This window comes from Lissotriton helveticus, chromosome 4_1, assembly GCF_964261635.1.
Source record: "Lissotriton helveticus chromosome 4_1, aLisHel1.1, whole genome shotgun sequence".
Classification (NCBI taxonomy): domain Eukaryota; kingdom Metazoa; phylum Chordata; class Amphibia; order Caudata; family Salamandridae; genus Lissotriton; species Lissotriton helveticus.
This window is the reverse complement of record NC_136063.1, coordinates 728,869,448-728,892,533: the sequence shown is the minus strand read 5'-3', so window position 1 is coordinate 728,892,533 and position 23,086 is coordinate 728,869,448.

The window sequence follows — 23,086 nt, the reverse complement described above, 5'->3', positions numbered from 1 at the left end:
CTTGCTGGGCACCTGGGAAAAATCACAAGACCTAAACGGTGCAGCTGCCCACTAATTGCTGGGCAGCTGTGAAGCAGAACTGCGGCAGGGCTCTCACTAGCCCTCAGGGACCCAAAACTGCGCCAACTGGGAGCCTTCTAGGCTCTGAACTGCGCACGTTGGAGCCACACAGGCTCTGGACATCACACATGTCCCAAACGTTGGGGCAACACAGGCTCTGAAACTACACAGGGTCAACCGTTGGAGCCACCCAGGCTCTACAACAAATATGCTCCATGGAGCCCTCAGGCTCTGAAAACAAAAGAACTGGCCCTCGATCCTCTCAGGGCTCGTAAATACAAAATGGCGCCCTGAGCCTCTCGGGGCTCTAAAACAGCTGTGCCCCGTCGTTGGAGCCTCTCTTTAGGCTCAAACACCAAGTAGTGCCCCCGGAGCCTTCTCAGGGCTCTAATTAAACAAAATGGGCCACCTTGAGCCTCTCCGGGCTCGGAATACACTGGGGTTGCTTGAACCTCTCGGGCCTCAACCAACTGCCTCCGCTTTTGCGGGAGTCCCCCTCCTGGGGATTCGATAAGCGAATGGCCCCCAGAGCCCTCGTGGGCTTTGTAATAACTGGGGACGGAGGGGGGCGGGCACCGGCAATGTGCCCCGACGCCCCCCCTCTCCCTAGCACAGCCCCAGGGCCCCCACTCACCGGGTGCAGTCCACGGCGTGCTTCCTCTCAGCCGGGGCTCCTCTGGGCAGCGCGGGGCTCTCCTTCCCACAACGTAGCCCGCCTGCGCCTTCCGCCGCCTCAGCTCTTCTTCTCCGGGGCTCCCTCAGCACATGGGAGCCCCGCTACAGGCTGCAACACACGGGGAACATCTCCGGTCTCCCTCCATCGCATGGGAGACCAGCAATGTAGACAAGGCTTCCCCCGGGCAAGGGGAGGCGGAAGTTCTCTCAGTCGGGCCCACCCACGTCACCAAAGAATCTGCCTGGCTTCCTGTCTTGCAGGGCCGCCAATGGCAGCGCGGCCCTGGGCAGGGAGGCGGGCACAGCGCCCCCTCACAGATCTCTGGGCCGGCGGGGGTGAATCCACTCGAGGCACAACATGAGGGGTGGGCACCCTCAATATTAACAATAAAAGCGCTACTAAGCGCTTGGGGGCAAAAATAAAGCGCTCTCAGCGCTATAAATGAAATACAACGCTCTCAAGCACTATAAGCAGAAAAAGGTCTCTGCAGGAAAATGCAGCTTCTCCATGCTGCCAAAGTTCCCAGAGATTCCAAGGGGCAAAGCAAAGTCCCCCCAATCAGCCCAGGGAAGGCAGAGGGGTCCCCCAGAAGTCCTCCAGGCATCCAGGAAAGTCCATCAGGTGTCCAGGGGCTGGGCAGGGCTCAGGGAGGCAAGCCTTCCCCTGAGCCCAAGCAGCAGCACGCCCCTGGCAGGATTCAAGTCAGAAACAAAAACCTTTTGTAAGGGGACACAGCCCCTTTTTATACAGAGAAATCCTTTGTCTAGCAGGGTGCAGGCAGTGTGAGAACCAGCTAGAACTGGTTATAGGGAATTCCTTTCACTGGCCAGGCTAGGGACATCCGACGCACCCCAGGGGGTGGAGCCAGCATTGTGTGGGGAAAACCCAGCCTCACTCAGGACCCTCAAACCAGACGGTCAATCCACAAGCAGGCCCAGGCCCACTCCTCCCCTCACATCAGCATGCTAAACACTCCATTCACCACCGGGGCAGACCCTCCCAGACTCTTGGAGCCAGGCTCACCAGCCAGCCTCAGCCAATCACACGCCAGACACAAATTACACAAATATGCCAACTTCTAAAAGTGGCACTTCTACACTAGACACAATCATGCCGCATATACCATTGCACAGCATTCAATCTCACGAGTTCGTACATACCAAACTCGACCCTGCATTCCCCACACATCAGGAACTACCATGGGCATACATATTCCCCATTCATTCCTATCGACCTGGACTTTACCTTGCACACACAAATGTTGGAATAAGGGAAAGGAGGTATTCCTTAGTGGTAAAAATTGTAGGAACTCACATCACATCAGCATGCTAAACACTCCATTCACCACCGGGGCAGACCCTCCCAGACTCTTGGAGCCAGGCTCACCAGCCAGCCTCAGCCAATCACACGCCAGACACAAATTACACAAATATGCCAACTTCTAAAAGTGGCACTTCTACACTAGACACAATCATGCCGCATATACCATTGCACAGCATTCAATCTCACGAGTTCGTACATACCAAACTCGACCCTGCATTCCCCACACATCAGGAACTACCATGGGCATACATATTCCCCATTCATTCCTATCGACCTGGACTTTACCTTGCACACACAAATGTTGGAATAAGGGAAAGGAGGTATTCCTTAGTGGTAAAAATTGTAGGAACTCACTAAGTGGTACACTTTTGTGCCAAGGTATTAATTTACACGGAGCCTGCGAAGGATCTGCAAATAACCTCTTTTGCCACCTGCACGGTACACCCTCCACAGTGATAGAACCACTTTTCAGGCAGCTATCCAATGGCAGCTACATTATGCTCAATGATCACAGCTGTTGTGGCATGTTGCCAGGAACAATTTATCTCGTTAGTGTGTCATCCAGGGTCACTTGTATGCAAGTATTGTATCCAAAGAGCAAGACAGACAGTGGGACGGCATTATGGCCTTCACTGAATATCTCTTCTATACATATTGATACTTTAAGCAGAATGAAAGTCATTCTCTTGCAAAAAACTGTGCCACTGACCTCGTCTAGTGAAACGTATGATCTACAAGTTGCAAGGACTTCTGCAGAGATACATGCTTTATTATCAAGAAACTGCCCAGTACATTTCGTAGAAATGTTAAGTCAAATCTTAACCCTGTCTAATACCAGTGGCATCGCACATGTATTTAAGACGATTTTTTTGGGACTGTTAACACCATTTGAAGCAGTCCTCTGCATTTTTCCAAATTTCGTGCACTCTGTGTTCGGCAGTCTGCCTCTCATTTTGGGACTCGTAGCAGGAATTCTATTTTTATTCCTTCTGCTCTGATATGGCAAGTCCGGTCACCAGCGATACCCAGAATACCATGGAACAATGCCTCCTTGCCATGAGGTATCGTGAGAGAATTACAGAGATTATTGGCTTGGCTCGTTTAAGAGATCTGAACACAACTTGGTTTCTATCGTTCAGACCAATCTGGCAAGATTGCATCTTACCTGTTCTACGATGCCTGCTTTGCAGAGAGGAATGCGTGTTGGACATTTGTCTTACACTTCCATCAGTCCTGCCATCGGATGTCGATGCCTTGCTAGGTCCGGTAACGACTCATGCATTGTGTTGTCCCCTACGGCTACCAATTGTGATGATGGCATTCATTGAGGTCTCACCTGTAAGTCTAACTGAGGGTGAGATACAAAGATCAACAGGCACACAGGTACCATCTGATATGAACATTGCTAACGCGGCACCTGGCGCTGACGGCAATACTCCTCATCTGTGCACATTTGATCTACTTGATGAAATAGTTCCACTTTCACCTACTGTGGTAGAAGATTTCTTTGCCAGCCTAGACGATCTGATGTTTTCTCCTGACACCGAGAACAACTCTTGATTCATGCACACAGCGTTCCCTGAACTCTGAAATTCGGCCTTCACATGTTCAAAACAAAGACTTCTAACTTTGGAAACTCTATTTTTCTCAAACGATTGCATTTTTTTCTTCCCCAAAACATTGAATTTTTGGCACAGACTAATCTGCTTAAAGTAGAAATATTCTAAGAGAACAAGAAATTCTTTTTGAACACTTCCTACAGGAAAAATTTGGCCTTGTCCTCATTACTATAAATATTGACATGCTATGTTATATTATGAAATAGTCTCGACTTTTTTTCTGTATTTCAGAGCTATTTTCATAAATGTAATTACATGGTTCATTCAGTTTGCATTTCAGATATGATACTTTATGATTAGAATGACATAATTTTCCTTAAAATGCGTACAGTAGAAATGCTCAATTTTTCGTGTACAACTATTTTCAAGTGCATTGCATGTATTTTGGGGTGGGATTGTAAGCACATGCCTTAGATATGTTCAGTGCTTATACATTTAGTTTATTGAATTTACTATCGTGGAGTGGGTGTTGTAAATGAATCTAGGACCCTAGTTTAATTTTCCCGATTTATGCCCTTATATCTGTATAAATTACCCGATCCTTATATAGGCATAGAAATCATTACCATATTTGGACTGAGCCTATGCATACCAAATACGGCATGGCTACTTCCACTAAGTTCCGAGAATCAACATTGATTTCTTAGAAAAACCCGCCTTCAGCAGCTAGGATTTTCCTATCGCCTGAATACTAATTTATCTAGGAAATCATGGAGTTTTCACAGAACTGGGTCTTTGAGTGACATTATTAAGTCCAATCATACGTCAAACTCGGCACCTTCTAAGTATAAATATGCCTACATTTGCCCAGACAAATACACAGTGGTTTGGAGCAGATCGACTAACTACTTGACCGACGCCCTGCAGCAGCAAGTGCCGAAGGAAGCCGACCCTCCAGCTGATGCACTGAGAGACGCTGTCTTTTCTCTTGCTGAGAAATCCAGCTCCAGTGTTTCCAGGCTACCCTTGCGGGTTGCTGGGAAATCGAGTCCTGAGAGAGAGATACAAGACCTCCTTCATTCTAAACCAAGGTACGGAGCTGATTAGACCCTTAGAGAATTCTTGGAATAGATTCTTGGCAAGAAATACTAAAGTTAAGCTACTCCTCACTTCCTTTGTACTAGACTTAGGTTAGGTACACCGGGGTAGGCGTATTTTAGAAGCACCAGTTGAGTACTTTTAGTCATTATTTTATTACTGTATGTATTTTATATGTTTTAGGCAACTTATGGCTTCGAAACCATATCATGCTTTCACAGTACTACTTTATAATACTTTTCGTAATATATGCCTTGTACTTTTTAACCAGTATTACGATTGTAGCAGTACATTTCTTATGCTTGAGAAAGAAGACTGTTCAATAAATACTTTTTATTGAAAACGCCCGTCTCTCTATTTTCTCAGCACCTCTGGTGAAACGAAGCATGCACGATTGACTGAGTAAAATAGCTATCTATTGTTTCCGCGACTCTAGAGATTGATTTCCTATTCTTGGGAAACAAAGTTGTCATGTTTACGCGGTTGTCAGAAACTAATCCCTTCTTGTTTATTCGAGAAAGTTTCTAGTGACCTAAGAGCTAGCTTTCACTCACAATTAAGTTTAATATATAGGATAGAGACCTAGTCAACCTCAGTCCTACGTCTAATCTATAGTATATGTTATTCCAATGCGCATAGCCTATTGGGAATATAGGAACAACACTACAATCTCACTGAAACCAATTTACAACACACACAATCCTTACAGAGCACAAAATCAATCAGGTAAAACTCACTAGTAGCATTGGAATCTCTGAAGTTGTCTACATTGCGACGGGTTTGTGGGGAGAAGTTCCAGCTACAAAACAAGAAGATGCAACAGTGTTCTGTGAATGCTGAACATGTACATTGTGTAAATATGAAACACATTACATTGACTTCACAAATGACTGGTATTGTCTGTATGTTGGACTTGCAGCATAAGGCAAAGTTTGAATGCCCTAATGATGGACATAAGTAAGCCATTTTGCAGTATATTCAGATAATACCTGGCACATGACGTATCAGGTGCACAGAGTGCAGACAAGATACAAGACCAGTCTAGCTTGCAACATGGTGCAATGGTGGATGGCATTGATGGATATTTGAACAGTCCAAATTGACTGCCCACGCTCTGCGTAGCATGATAAAGCCAGGGTCTTTTCAAATCAATACGTGTTCTTTACAATGCTACACACATCAGACAGTACCCATGCTTGTTTGTTTTCTTCACTTAGCTCCTTATATGTGACTAGTTCACTGTAAATGAACAATGATCATTCAAGGTCTGTACAGTCTCATAAAGGAATTATTACCATTTTCGAAATGTACACTAATGTGTGTTTATTTTGGTGGTAAACCAAACACCCTGCCCAACCAACCTGTGGCCTGATGACATGTGAGTATGCTCCCCTGCAACATACATGGTGAGTAGCTCCTCAGGTTGGATTCAGTAATGACCTAACAGACCGGATGACAAAGCTCCCTGCACAGTGCCGGAAGGGTCTCACATCACCTATGGACCTCCCCTGCAATGCATTGTATGTTTTGGTTACTGTATTGGCCCTATGAACTGGCCTCTTTGCATGTGCTGTTAATTTAACTGAGTTGGCCCATATCATGTCATACATATCTGGGTCTTCCTGGAGAAAAAACATATAAAGATGTGTGTGAAAGCCACACAGCTTCAAGCTCATGGAAGATAGGAACTTACCGACAGCCCCACCAACTTTAATACCCAGGTAATTGAGGAGATCTGCTTCCCCGCTGACACCATCTGGCTATCTGTGCTTCAGTTAGTGTGCGTTCCATTGGACATTGAATATTTGACTTATTTGGAAGCGCACCTTCTCCCAATGCTCCCGCCTCTCATGTGTAGGGTAGCCTTGGCTAACCCTACCACCACTGCTGATCATGTTTGGCAGGTATCGCACCAACAGCCACAGCAGGCCAGCAAACTCCACCTCTGACTGGTTCTTCGATCTGCCCTTGCCAACATATCCCTACCCACACTAGCCACCAGAAACCCAAACAACACAAACACTATTCATTTCCCCTACCCCTAAAACTACTAACTCCTGAATGGACAACCCAACAATATAGTGGACAACACTTTACAAAATAAAATTACAAAACATAAAAGACAGTTTTCATACACAACAGGGACAGGAGAGATACCAATAAGACCAGATAACACACTAAATCACAAGATCACACACCAAACATCTCCAACAACCAGTACAGACAAAAAGACTGTAAGTGAAAGGAACTTTACATTTCCTGGTTTGCAGCATGGCTGAGCTATGTGGATGCATCCTGTTTCCTACTAAAGCATCACGTTTCCTACTAAAGTGTTTAGTTTTCTGTAAAAATGCATCACATTTCCTACTAAAGCATCACATGTTCTACTAAAGCTTCACATTTCCTACTGAAGCATCACATTTCCTACTAAAGCGTCACGTTTTCTACTAAAGCATCACCTTTACTACTAAAGTCAAATGTCACATTTCCTACTAGAGTGAAACATTTCCTAATAAAGTGTGTTGTTTCCTACTAAAGAATCACATTTACTACTAACGCATCTTGTTTCCTGCGAAAACGTCACATTTACTACTAAAGCGTCTTAATTCCTAAAGCTCCATCGTTACTACTAAAGTGTCACCTTTAGTACTAAGGCGTCTCATTTCCTAAAGCATTACGTTTCTTACTAAAGCCTCACATTTCCCATTAAAGCGGTGCATTTCCTACTAAAGTGTTGTTTTTAGCTGATGCCTTTCCAGAGAAATGGTCAATGCGTTTGTTTTTATTGAAGCAACTAGTCCTTTGTGTGTGGTACAGTGTATTGATTGTTGCAATGCAGGTGAACACTCCCAGGGATCACTGTTCTTGCTCAAAATAATTTTGCTGACATGCTTGTACACTTGGGATGTGTCACATATCTATGTTGACAGTGTGCATATGTGTGAGTCCTTGCGTTCATGGTGCAGACAATCGGATAGACTATATATTGCTGTGAAATACACAGATATATTGTCAAATGTGCATATCTTGAGCAACATGTATTGCAGTTCGTATTAGGATTGCCTTGGTGTAGGTATCTGCGTAGCAGGCCTTCTTTGATCACAGATATTTCACTCCTATGAAAATCATATCCCCATTCTCATACAAGATGATTCCCATACTTGAAGATCATACTATCTGCCTGCATTACCGGCAAAAGATTTGTTATGGACACAATATGCACTCTGGAAATGACATACACTGGCTACTTAAGCCTGTCTACAGTGTTTGTGTCATCCACCTCACAGATTGACTGAATAGATGTGAAAGCTATGTTGCTATGCCAATAGATTACCTGTTCATGTGTGCATGATATCATATAGCAGAATCTGATACCCAACAACCACCATATGATATAGGGGTACACACACATCTGCTGCCTGGGCTTAGTGGCTGGTGTTATATGTGTGACACATGCATATTGCTCATGCAGAAAAGCGTCAGACAAAATGGTTAGCCAATATCTTGTTCTTCACGAGTCATTCTTAATAGGCTTAACAAGTGTGATGATTTTCAAGTAGAAATATGTTTAGCATTTCCATGCATCACAATATTCTGCAACAGATAGGGCTTACTTGACCTTAGAATGTGGGTAGGCATTCACACGAGATGGTCATATGTGCATTTTATATTTTCAGGTTATGCCATTCTGACCTTGGATGCATCAGTGCATGCTACATAGCCAGGTGTGACATCACATTTAGTTACACCTTCACATGTATTTGCCTATTAAATTTCTTTTTATTTTTTTTACTTTATTTATTTTTTAAACTTGTAGGGCACAACAGTTACCCAAAAAGGGTTTCCCGGCGCCTAAGCTTCTTTTCTTTAAATTTCTTTTGTGTCCTGAACAAATTAGCACACAGAAATGGAGCTGTAGGAGTCACAGCATTGTTTGTTTTAGAGTAAGACAGAGCTATGCGGTCACATCCATTTCTGCATGTAACTGTTGCATCCTTGCTTAGTGGGTCAAGTGTGGCTGCATTGTGGCTAGGTAACCAATCCAGCACCGGCACATTTTAGGAGTCCATATTTGTATGTGTTAGATGAGATGCCACACTGATTTTGGTATGTGCTTGCAAACATTGTGTAGCATATGTAGACAAACTGGGTTGCACTGTGTGCCCATGTTCATTGTAATAGGACAATTAGGTCCCTATACTTGCCTCCATGAGTGTAAAGCAGTGTACAAGGTAATGACCTGCAATGCACGCACTCAGCCATTGAACACTGTTTATGTTTACACTACCTTTGGCTTATTGTCGGATGTCTGGCAGTCAGTAGAGAGTTGCACCACACATACTCACAACATGTGCACGCTGTTCCACATTGCTCCCTTTTTTTGTGTAAATGTTCCATACACACATGCATTTGGCACAAGTTGTTGATCCGTACGCATGTTTTGGACCACAAGATGGTGTCCTGGGTTTGAGAATGACACCTAGCTACAGACCTTTGTGATGGGCAAAATACAATTAGATGAGATGTGAGTGTATTGATGTTAACAGTAACTTTTAAATGAAAGTGTTTACATAAAGTGTTCATTCATTTAGATACATTTTGTAACCATTTTTCAAAACGAAAACTGGCTATATGTCCATCAAACTGTTTCAGGCTTTAGTGAAAAAGTACTGCACAATGGTGTTCTTTAACCGAGTCCCAGCAATTGTGCCTACATTTCTCCCTCGGTCCTCATCTTCATCCTCATCCACATCCACTGATTCCTGCTCCTCATGCCACTGGCCCTTTGAGACATTTGTATGCACACAAATGTGGTGCAATATACAACAAAGCAGGAAAATGTTGCAACCCATAGGGGGAGTATAGCAATCACCCCCTGACATGTCCAAACAGCAGAAAAGAGACTTCAGTAACCTGAAAGTCTGCTTCATGATACCTCTGGTCTTGCCCAGTGCATTTTTTAGCTGCACTCTGCCTCTGTCTGGGGATGTGCAAATGGGGTCATGACCCATGACTGCAGGTCATATTCTTGGTCAGCTGAAAAGACAAAGGGAGACGATTCGCTCAATGCTTTTTCTGATAAGTAAGCCACCTTCAAGTACATGTCTGTTAAGAGGACTGAATGATGCTTACACAGTTCGGCCACTATTGTACGCAATTGGTTACATGAAGACTAGCACAATAAGTTCCATATGCCTATTCCATTTCTTTGTGTCATATTGAAACGTGCATGGGCTGCTACTTTTGTCAGTGACACAATGGACCAAACACATTTGGGCTGTGGCTTAGTTTGATAGGTGTTTTGTAGGTCCATTGCCACAGTAAGTGAGTGTATGTTGATCACACATTGGGGTTTGTTGTCATCAATGAGTAGGATGTACTCGTATGAACCTGTTTCAAACACTCACATATATGTGTCCCTGTGGAACCACTGATGACATTTCTGCACCATCTATTGATGACAGAGCCTTCGAATTGTTAACTTCCTTTCAGAAGTGTAACGTGGTGAGTACATGTGGTGCATGGTACATGTGGACACAAAGGCAACAGCCATGGCAGCCCGTCCTTGTACACAGTGTTGCAATATGGCATTTGTCCAATAGTTGCATTGCTCAGGTTCTTCCACCTATTGATAGACATACGCAGTGGCTAAACACATCTTGACACATGTGAATTGCAGGTTTGCATTGCACATGTGTGCTGATGAATGGTGCAAGTATGAGATCCACCCCTCCTACATATGCACTGTCTGAGGTAGAACACAAAGATATGTAAATTAGGTAATTCCGTATTTACTGTCGTTTAGGTCTCACATGTATTTCAGATGCACTTACCAACCAGTATGCTTTTCCCATATATGCCATTCTGGAAGCTGTGGAAAAGTAAATTTTGCCATGTTCTGTGTCCCTACGTGTCATCCATCATATGTTATCTGTGCATGATTAATGTGCATATGTTATTCCCCATGTTCGATTAAAGACGCAATTATAGTTGTGTCCACCTTTAGTATGTCAGTTTCCAGTTCTCGTGAATACTACGAATATCAGGCCTATGTAAAGCTACGTTGCCACGTTTCTCAGTGTGCACGTTATTCCATTGTAAAATCTCCGTTTCTAGGCCTCAAAAGGGCCTGGACACCAGATTCAGCTCCTGTCCCCTGAAGCCTCGCTGAGGAGCGATACAGCCCCCGCCTGTATCCTCAACCCTTCACTTACTTCCTGCCTTACAGTGCCCGGTTCAGCCTGGCTCTGCTTCTGAGTCTGCCAAGAGTATGTTATGATTCGAGTTATCAGTACAGCCCTCCTTCTCTGCATTCCCAAAGCTACTGAATCGCATCAATAGTTTCCGTCATTGTCTAGCCTCTACGTCTCCATGTAAGAGAAATACTGCATTTAATGATCATTTAATATTCTTCATCACGCACTACATGTAGAATAATGCATGCTCCAGTCTTAGAGTCTGTTCGCCTTTACCCCGATAACATTTGGATTCTATCAACATGTTCTCTAAACATCAGATACTAGATACTGCTTAGGTACAAGTCGCCCTGACTCTCCAGACTTCAGTCTCTGCTCCTAGCACAGAGCTCATAGCCCCCAGCTTCTCCTAGTAACACGTCATTGCCAGTTTGCGCGCACCATCAGGTTAGAGGTCCCGGCTCCTTAGGTAGCCCCCTCCATGGTTTCCACCCCATTCATGACATATTCTGTTACGTTTGCATCACATGTCTATGTATACGCCCTGTTACACCTCTTGTCACGCCTATTGCTCTTCCCACTGCTACGCCTATTGCAATGTAATGCTATGTGTTTGCGTTATGTATATATGCTCATGTACTGTTATTAAAAAGTTATCCTTCCTAGCCTTCTTGTCCAGATCCTGGCAGCGCTGCCAGGGCTTGCCATCCTATTCCTGTGCAGGTTGTCCTGTCCCTGTCTTTATGCTGTATTAAACCTGCAAAAACTCCTACTACCTCGAATCTTGACTCTTATTTATTGAGCTATCTGTTATTCATTTATGCATTCAAAAAGAGAGGTATTATTTATTTATTTACCACATAATGGCGCCCGAACAGGGACTTGCCCTTTCCCCACGCGTCGGTGAAGCCACGCCGACCCCCTGACCCTCTGCAGTCGTGACGGAACTCTTCTGCGCACCGGCAGATATTTCTGCTTCAAGTATCCCTCAGGCCCACGGAGGAGACGGAGGAGGCGGTCCAGCATCCAGACGAGACGGTGGAGGAACGCGGCGAGTCCCGACCAGAGCCCAAGCCGAGAGTCCAAGGTCCGAGGTATCCGGAGGCCCACCCGTAACAGAAGTCCGAAGTTCGTCCGTCCGGCGTCCAAGCAGTCCAGTCCAGTCCGAGGCCTTCCGTTCTTGCTGCCCGGTGAGTACCGTTGCTCGGGTAGTATCTAGACAGGGTCAATTTAATTGACTCTGGTCCGTGGGTTGGTGGTACACAAGCCCACAAACGAAGTGTCCACTCCGGTGGATGCGGGTCCTGACGTGTCTCTTTATGAGACCGGTAAGTTTCGTACTGTTTCAGCAGTGCATCTAGTTTCTGTTCTAGTCAGTTCTGTTCTCGAGAAAATTCATGTATTCTGTTTTCCGTATTCCAGGTAGTATTCTGTTCGAACTGTTATTCTGAATGTTCTTCATGTATCTTGATGTCGTGGAATGAGTGTGAAGTAGTTATCGTGTTTATTGTGTATTGTATTGTGTCCAGATTATAGTTCAGTCATGCCGCTCTTTTCAAAACTGCGTCAGTTGAGAACTAGAAAAGGTCTGCTAGAAGCAGCAGTTCCTGTCCCGCCTAGGGACAGTCCAGGTCATTTTATGTATCAGAAGCATGGCATAAGCGCCATATTGTATCTAGATTTATGGGTCGAGTATACCAAACAGTTAGAGGAAAAGTATAGATGGCCTGTGTCAGGCACATGGGATGCCGAGTGCATCATGAGAGTAGAAGAAGCATTATGGAAAAAGAAAGCCAGACAGTCACAGAAAGATGCCATCGAGTTATGGCGCAAAGAATCTCATAAAAGAACCGAAAAAGAAATCAGAAAGTCAGAATTAAGTAGAGAATCCTTGGAACGAGCCCAAGAAAGGGAATTAATCGAGATTGGTGAACGAGTTAAAACCGAACAGTCAGACAGACAGAGGCATGCTCTTATTAAGGGTATGTATCCTCTTCTTGCCGAGGACTTGCCAAAAGCAACCCCAGAGGCATCCAGTAATTTTCCGCCACCATTAGTCCCGACCAAGCTACGTCACAAACAGACCGCAGCTGATATTTTCATTTCGTCCTATTTGGACGACACAGTCCCAGAATATGCAAATCCTGTTCGCGCTCCGCCAGTCCCTGTAAATCAGGCACTCCCCGTTTCTCCAGACACCGGGGTACCCCTTGCAGTACCTGTTACGGTCCCCCCGGTCCAGCCCGCCATACCAGTTCAGCCCGCATTTCAATTTCCTGCCACACTAGTACGAAGAGGATCAGTCGACGATTCTAGTTTAGGGGCCGCAGGAGGAGGTCCTCCTCAGACCCCGCCGCCACATAAGCGTTTAACGTCAGCCGAATTACATGCACAAGCGTCACAGCGTACGCCCAGACATCAGTCTGTAGCAGAAATAAGAAAAGCCCTTAATGAATGCGGCTATGATCCAGTCCCAGGCGAGGATAATATGGTTTTATATTCATTACGTGTAAGAAAGGTGGCCGAGTATCTAGTCACCCTACCGAATATGAAAGAAGATCTAGACAGAATATATCGTTTCATCCGTACAGGGGATGATCCAGAAAGCATTGGCGAAGTCATGTCTCAAAGGAAAGCCGAGATCCAGCTCATGATACTAAAGTTTTTGATTAATTGTTTAATAAGAGAACAAGATTACCCGTCCAAAGATCAAGCCGAAATGAGAACCCTGACAAAGTGGAGTGATAATATAGCCGAGGGTAAGCACAGGACCATCAGTGCTATGGAAAGTATGTACAAGAAAATCCGTAAAGAAATAATAAAGTTACACGAACAGCGTAAAGCAGCACAAGTAAGCGAGAAAGAAAGTAACTCTGATACTGAAGAGGTAGACGACGAGAATCCCGCCAGAATAGCGTATGTAGGAAAATCTAGATTTCCAGATCGCCATTTACGCCTAGAACACAAGTCAACTTTCCATCATCCAGCACCAGAACAAGGTTCTCTAGAACAAGTGTTTCAAGCTACCGATCACATTCTGAAATCACGAATCGGTTATAGTGAGTTAAGTACTATGCATGAACAAGAACTAGCCCGATCAGCAGTCCGATGGACTACTGATTCTACCACTTTTCCAGACGAAATAGTGGCACAAATGTTTCTGAAAATGCCCCCAGCCGAGCAACGACTGGCGGGTATGTATATGATTCAGCACCTCATTACATTGTATGAGGGTCAGCACTCTGATCCAGGCCCGTTACATGATATCCTGAACGAGTTACTCCAGTATAGATGGAAAGGTTTAGGTACCGATTTAATTAGTGTCATTCTAGAACAGCGTCACAAATATAGAACGTTTTTGAACCCGCATTTTGTTCATGTCTCACCCCCAGAAAATAAACCATTTTACATAGAGAGACAGAATCCGTTACGAGAAGTCCACCCAGTTAGAGGAACGGGTGGCGAACTAGAACGAGTGTTTGTTTACACCCCGATCACAAAGATGGAACTCTTAGAGATGAAAAAATTAATCCCCTGTCATGATAAAGATCCAGCAGGGTTCCATCGAGAATGAAAAGACATGCTCCGTATGGGAGAATACACGTATCCAGATATAATTAAAATGTTAAAGGTTCTGCTGCCCGCAGGGGTGTATGAAAAGCTCAAGGAAAAAGAATGGGAGGTGGGAGAGAAAAAGATCGATTGGGCAGTTCTAGAAGCTGAAGATAAGGCACGAGTACCAGGTACCGGTCTTGGAGCGAAATGTAAAGAATTACCTGAATTATTGATTCAAGTTTTACCCAGATTGTTAACAACGAAAAAGGAAGACTGGGATGCAATCTCAGCCTGTAAACAGAAACAAGACGAAGACATTAGTGATTTTTATTCTAGATTTGAGAAATGTTTTAGCATCAACAGTGGCCTCAAGACCAGTAGTGAGTCATACCCTCACCTTTTTGTTACTAAATTAGTCGAGAATTCAAGTCAACAAATTAAGAATCGAGTTTTGAAAGTCGAAAGTACCTGGCAAGCTAATACCCCGTCCCAGATGTTACAGATGCTCCAATACCACCAGAATAGAATTAGAGAAGAGCAAGAACACGAGAGAAAACGTATGAAAGACACGAAAATGAAAGTACTAGTTGCACAATCTGTTCCTCAAGACAGTCAGAAGAGGGGTCCGAATCAAGTCAGTCATCCTGCAGCTCCCGTTAAAGGAAACTGCAATTATTGTAAACAGCCAGGTCATTTTATAAACGAGTGTGCAGTTCTGAAACACAACATAGCTACCGGTAAGACTAAAGAAAGACTACGTCCGCCTAGACAAGAACAAGTTTCACAGACTTCTCAGCCACCGAATGCACAACAGACAGTTACTGTACCGCGGCCTATCGCTGCAACACAGCATGTTACACAGCAAATGTACCAGTATGCACAGTCCGAGTATCCAGAGTATCAGCCATATTCATGAAACAGCCTAGAGAGGGAGGTAGGCTTGCCTCTCATCGAGATACCTGTAGATCAAGAAGGTCCCTATGTTCACAGTCAAGTATTAGGGAAAGACAGAAAGTTTTTGATTGATACAGGGGCAAGTAGGACCACAATCAGCCACGCCGAAGTTCCAGGGGCTCCGCTCTCAGGCTCAAGAAATGTTTCCCTTGGATTTTCAGGAAAACCCATTGTAAATGAAATATCAAAGCCAGTTACTCTAGAAGTAGGTCCATTGTCCCGTACTACTGACCTGTTACTTACTAAGTCATGTCCAGAGAATCTATTAGGTATTAAAACACTGAAAGAGTTAGGTGCAGTTATATGCTGTTCCCCAGAGGGAATACGATTGTTCCTGCGTGACTTTAAGGGTCACTATGTATTACGAGATTTTGATCCCAGATTGTCCAATGTTCCGCAGCATCTATGGGCGCAAGGTCCAACTGATGTTGGTTATATGCAAATCACACCCCATCGTGTGACTCTCAAGCCAGGTGTAGTGTTACCACGAATCAGACAGTACAGATTGCCACCTGAGGCTGTAGCAGCCTTATCCAAAATTATTGACGAGCTCATCGCTCAAGGAGTGGTTGTAGAAACTGACTCCAATGTATGCAATTCTCCGATCATTCCAGTCATGAAACGTACTGATCCAAATGCACCCCCAGTATATCGATTAGTGATTGACCTACGAGAGCTTAATAAATGTATTATTCCCCAGTACCCAGTTGTCCCAGATATCTCTTCCCTATTGGCAGCCATTGATTCAGAAGCCTCATTTTTTACAGTCATAGACCTCAAGAATGCATTCTTCAGTGTCCCCATTCATCCAGACAGCCAGTTTCTTTTCGGATTCTGTTTAAATGGAAGGAGCTATATGTTCACACGAGCTCCTCAAGGTTTCACAGAAAGTCCTAGTATTTATAGTCAAGCACTCAAGAGGCAACTAGACAACATTCACATGCCAACTGACACTGCCCTGCTCCAGTATGTCGATGATCTCCTGGTCACAGCCCGTTCTGAACGTGCTTGCGAGCGAGCATCCCTCACAGTTCTGTATTTCCTAGCCGAGATGGGGCACAAGGTGTCCCCTTCGAAGCTTCAATTCTGTGTCCAGCAAGTGGTCTACTTAGGACACTTACTGTCCAAGAGGGGTAGGCAGTTGACACCTGACCGTATCCAGTTAATAGCGAGTCTTCCTCAGCCCAAGACCCAGAAGGAGGTACGTGCTTTTATCGGCCTTACTTCTTATTGCAGACAATGGATTCCTCAGTATGCATTTCTAGCCAAACCACTGATACAGTTAACGACACAGGAGACAGCCGTATCGACTGTCCTCCCTTGGACATCTGAACATACACTCAGTTTCAATGAGTTAAAGAAAGCCCTATGTCAAGCTCCAGTTCTAGCTACACCAAACTACAGTAAGCCTTTTACACTTTTCGTCACAGAACGCGAAGGTACCGCATTATCTGTTCTCACACAAGATCAAGCAGGACAATACAAGCCTTGTGCTTATTTTTCGAGCACATTAGATCCTGTAGCCCAGGCTCTGCCTGCGTGCCTCAAGTCAGTTGCAGCCACAGCACTAGCTATCAGACAAAGTGATTCCATAGTATTAGGACACTCCCTGACAGTACAAGTTCCACACTCCGTGGAAGTTCTTTTAAACCGAACACAGACTCAGCACTTGACAATTGCACGTTTAACAGGTTATGAATTGACACTGTTCCAGCCACACATAGAAATCAGACGCTGCAACATCCTGAACCCTGCTACACTGTTACCATCAGTTACTTTAAGTCCGGACACACACGACTGTGTGGAAGTAGTTAATATTACGACAAAGCCAAGACAAGATCTGACAGATATTCCGTTACCAGATCCCGACCTGACACTTTATGTGGATGGTTCATGTATGAGAACAAGTACAGGAGAACTAGTCGCCACGTATGCAGTGACTACCGACACCGAAGTTATTAAGACACACCGTATTGACACCCTGTCCGCTCAAGCAGCAGAGCTAGTTGCTCTGACACAAGCCTGCATACACGCTAAGAACCGGAAAGTTAATGTTTACACAGATTCACGCTACGCATTTGGAGTCGTACACGACTTTGGAGTGCTCTGGCAGGAGAGAGGTTTCATGACTTCTCATGGAACCAAGATTCAGCATGGTCTCCTTATTCAAGCTCTGTTAGATGCCATACATTTACCGACATCCATTGCTATCATGAAATGCAAAGCACACACGAAAGTTACTGACATTATTTCCCAGGGTAACGATCTAGCAGATCGCACAGCCAAGCTTACAGCACAGACTCCAGACATTCCAGTTAACATGACACACACTCCAGATCCGACTACATGTATGACAGTTAAGGACCCTACTCAAGATGTCATAGATATCCAGTTACATGCTACTCCCGAAGAAATCAAGAAATGGTCCGAACAAGGAGGGGTCCAGACAGATCAAGGATGGTTAACGAAAGGAAAAGCCACTTGGTTTCTCCCCGACTCTATGGTTCAAGTCATTATCAATACCGCACATAGTCCAGCACATTTAGGAGAAAAAGCTATGTTAGACAGTATCCAGAACATTTGGTTCAACAAGCATCTACGAGCTGCAGCCAAGCAGAAAGTCCGTACCTGTATGATATGTTGTCAGTTTAATCCAGGTAAAAGTGTCCCGGTGGAACAAGGTGGATTCCAACCTCCTGACCACCCTTTTGAAGTCCTCCAGATGGATTATATTCAGATGGAGCGATGTCGAGGTTTCAAGTATGTCCTTGTAGTTGTATGCGCTTTGTCCAGGTGGACAGAAGCATATCCAGTCCCAGATTACACAGCCGCGACCACTGCCAAGCAGTTGGTTCGTGAGTTCTTCCCCCGTTATGGACTCCCTAGGGTCGTATATTCTGATAACGGCCAGCCATTCTCCTCAGAGTTAATGAAGCATGTTTCCCTTTTGTTAGGGTACCAGTGGAAGTTCCATTGTGTACGCCATCCTGAAGCAGCAGGTCTCGTAGAGAGACATAACCAGACCCTGAAAATTCGCATCGCCAAAGTATGTAAAGAGAAAGGTGTGGACTGGCTAGTAGCTCTGCCAGTCGCTTTGTTCTATATGCGCATGGTCGCACATTCCAGATCAGGTCTGTCCCCGTATGAGGTCGTTTTCGGCCGCCCCCCTAACATGTGGGGTACACCCAGACCCCGAAGTATTACCGATGTTTCAAGTAATATGCTGACAGATTACCTAGCTTCCTTGATGTCTGCCCTCAACTCTTGTCGTTCACAGGTTGCCGCCGCATTTCCAGACAATACCGAGGTGGCACCGCATGAAATCGTTCCAGGATCCATGGTCCTGGTGCGAAATTTTGACCGCTCAAGTCCGCTGGAGCCTCGCTGGAAGGAGCCCCGACAGGTCCTCCTCGCCACACGTACAGCCGTGAAGTTGGAGGGACGCAAAGGCTGGGTGCATCTTTCACATATAAAGAAGTTTTATGGACTGAAACCGGTCTCAAAGAACATTTCCCAGGATTCAAAGGATTACCAAAGTACTATTCTTAAGGACTGTCCCGCAAAGAACAATGATACTGCACCCTCCCCGTTAGAGAAAACTCCGCAGCAGGAGTATAAGTTGAAACTCCGGTCTAGTAAAATAAGTCAGCCAGTTTGATTGTCTAAGTCCTCCCCTAGGTGAAACGGTTAGACTGTTTCTGACATGTATAAAATAGACCCCCATAGTGAGAGAGTTAGTCAAAACTCAATCCGATGTATCGTTTTTCTAAGTTTCATATTATTTCTCAGCATTATGATTTCCTGCACCAGTTATGCATTTTACCTGTATTTTCCAGTTTCTCATGTAAATAAGTCTTCTAATGTTACAGTAGAGCACACGTTTAGTGATCTGCCTCCTCATGAACTCTCTTACCGCCTCGCTATGCAAAATAATTCTTTCATCCGCATGTTACATTATTCACACCAGACCAGCAATGCCACTAATTGTTGGGTGTGTGGTCGACTCCCCCCTTTTCAGACACCGAAGGGAGTTCTGCCACTCTTTCCTTATCCTTTTTCACATAATGGTTCGTGTGGAGCATGGTCCACGTTAACGTCATCCTCAACAGATATGTCTTTTCTTAACAGTACGTGTTTTCCAGACAAGCAAGGTCTCCCCCACAGAACCGGGTTAGATCTAGAAAATGAAGTGTATAATTTAGGTAATTATTCTTCGAATTTCATGGTCCTGAATGTTCAGTCTGATACTACTCCAGACTTACCTGCAATTTCAGTACTACCAGTCAAAGGCGAATTATGTGTCCGAAATAATGGTTCTACACACGTAGGACATAGTGATTGTACTACTATTGTCAAGTATAGTGACAATGGGAAATCTATTTTCAAAGCTTCACGTCATTCTTATTTTATTTGTGGTCAGACCGCATATGTTCGTCTGCCCCTCGATTGGGAGGGAACCTGTTACATTGCCTTCCTACTGCCACCGGTTTTTCTAGCCCCACCCGACTACCATAGGAATTCCCACCTAGTACATACTAGACACAAGAGAAACCTCCCGATTGTCGATTATACTGAAACTGCTCTAGAACAATATATAGATATCAATAAAGGTGTCTTCCCTTATTTAGGTACAGTTGTGAATAGTAAACTGATACGTAGGTTAACCAGAACCCTTGAAGCAGTAGTAATTGAGACTACTTCTGCTCTAAGTAATTTAACCGAAGAACAATCCTTTATGAGAATTGTCGTGCTCCAGAATCGTCTCGTCCTTGACGTCATATTGGCCGATAGGGGCGGGGCCTGTAGAGTCATCGGATCTAGTTGCTGCATTTTCATTCCAAATAACGCGCCGTCTGTTTATTCAGCTATAACCAGACTTCATAAAATTGACCATCTGTTACACCAAAATCCAGGCACCTGGACATGGTCCGGTTGGTTCTGGAATATAATTTCCGCCTGGGGATGGAAAGTCTTGTCCTTTCTAGGTATTGCAGTAGCGATCATATTTAGCTGCTGCCTCTGTATACAATGTGGCCCTGCGATTTGCGGCATTTGTGCTACCTCTTGTATTCCTAGTCCCAAGCCCCATTCTAAATCCCGTTCCAAGAAAATTCGAGACGAACAAATGATACTGTATGAAATGATAGATGGTATCATGAATATTGATGTTTCCTGATGGAAACGTAGTGACAAGGAGGGAATGTGGAAAAGTAAATTTTGCCATGTTCTGTGTCCCTACGTGTCATCCATCATATGTTATCTGTGCATGATTAATATGCATATGTTATTCCCCATGTTCGATTAAAGACGCAATTATAGTTGTGTCCACCTTTAGTATGTCAGTTTCCAGTTCTCGTGAATACTACGAATATCAGGCCTATGTAAAGCTACGTTGCCACGTTTCTCAGTGTGCACGTTATTCCATTGTAAAATCTCCGTTTCTAGGCCTCAAAAGGGCCTGGACACCAGATTCAGCTCCTGTCCCCTGAAGCCTTGCTGAGGAGCGATACAGCCCCCGCCTGTATCCTCAACCCTTCACTTACTTCCTGCCTTACAGTGCCCGGTTCAGCCTGGCTCTGCTTCTGAGTCTGCCAAGAGTATGTTATGATTCGAGTTATCAGTACAGCCCTCCTTCTCTGCATTCCCAAAGCTACTGAATCGCATCAATAGTTTCCGTCATTGTCTAGCCTCTACGTCTCCATGTAAGAGAAATACTGCATTTAATGATCATTTAATATTCTTCATCACGCACTACATGTAGAATAATGCATGCTCCAGTCTTAGAGTCTGTTCGCCTTTACCCCGATAACATTTGGATTCTATCAACATGTTCTCTAAACATCAGATACTAGATACTGCTTAGGTACAAGTCGCCCTGACTCTCCAGACTTCAGTCTCTGCTCCTAGCACAGAGCTCATAGCCCCCAGCTTCTCCTAGTAACACGTCATTGCCAGTTTGCGCGCACCATCAGGTTAGAGGTCCCGGCTCCTTAGGTAGCCCCCTCCATGGTTTCCACCCCATTCATGACATATTCTGTTACGTTTGCATCACATGTCTATGTATACGCCCTGTTACACCTCTTGTCACGCCTATTGCTCTTTCCACTGCTACGCCTATTGCAATGTAATGCTATGTGTTTGCGTTATGTATATATGCTCATGTACTGTTATTAAAAAGTTATCCTTCCTAGCCTTCTTGTCCAGATCCTGGCAGCGCTGCCAGGGCTTGCCATCCTATTCCTGTGCAGGTTGTCCTGTCCCTGTCTTTATGCTGTATTAAACCTGCAAAAACTCCTACTACCTCGAATCTTGACTCTTATTTATTGAGCTATCTGTTATTCATTTATGCATTCAAAAAGAGAGGTATTATTTATTTATTTACCACAAAGCGCTCATTGATGATGAAGTGCCTGAAGGTGTAGTCGTCATGCACACTCCCAGGGTATTTGGACAACACGTTGGTGAACATGCCCTAGTGGTCCACAGTGGCCTGGACATTCATTGAGTATGTGTGCTTATACTTCCTGTAGAAATAGAATGTAGCTACAGTGGGGACCAGTTGCACATGTGTGCATGGCATCCAGCACATGTTGGAAACCTGTGATGGCAAAGAAGCCTTGCTTGATCTCTAGCTGCAGTTGTTGTATGTTGGGCAAGAGGAGGCGCTGTGTTGTTAAGCAGATGATGATATCCAGTATAGAGGGTAGGAAAGCAGCGAAAGATGACTGGGAGATTCCTGCCAATGCGGTAATCTGGAATAACCCAGATTCCAACATGTGGCGGATAGCCATGAGCTTTACCTGTGGAGGGATGTTGGCAGCTCTGGGTGTTGGTGGCTGGGTCCTTGGTGCTATTTGGTGTAGCAGTTGAATGATGGACTCCCTCCTGTGCCTGTAGTAGCTGATGATCTCATCCTCCCTGAGATCAAAGAGGAAAGTCCACTACGATAAATGTGCTCCCTTCTCTTGCGCTGCCTTTGAGGTTGCGATAGGGGATGGGTGGCAGTAATCTCCTTGAGACTCCCAGCTGCAAAATCAGCACCTCCATGGAGTAGTTGTGCTTGCCACACTGCTCTGTCTGGCTTCTCTTTATGTGCCAAAGCCAATACATCATTTCCTATGCACGGGTTACCGAGGCACAGGAATTTTGACGCTTTTGGGCCTCTGCATGACACTTGCCAGTGATGCGCCACTTTTCAATGTCCTCATAAGTAGCAATGTGTTAGCTTTACGGTGGAAATTACGATGGAGCGCCTACTTTGCATATATTAATACTTACGTGACACAGCAGGTTCAGGAGCGGGTACATTTTGACACAAGACTCCGAAAAGTGAAGCATCGGCCTAGATATGTCACCTTGTAAATGTGGAGTACTGGCAGCGCGGCCAAAGCATCAAAAATGATGATGCATTGGTGGCGCTAGCTCCATGTAAATAAGCCCCTAACTGTATTTACTCTTACTATATAAATTACAATACAAATAATTATTGTTTATTAGTAATTATCAATACTTTTAAAGAAAAAATACAAACATATAATCTTGATTTTGAAAGATTTTTCAAATATATAAAAAAACAAAATGATTAAAAACATGAAAAAAGACGTTTAAATATTATTAAACCAAATACATTAATATGTAAAACGTACATTTACATTTAAAATGCT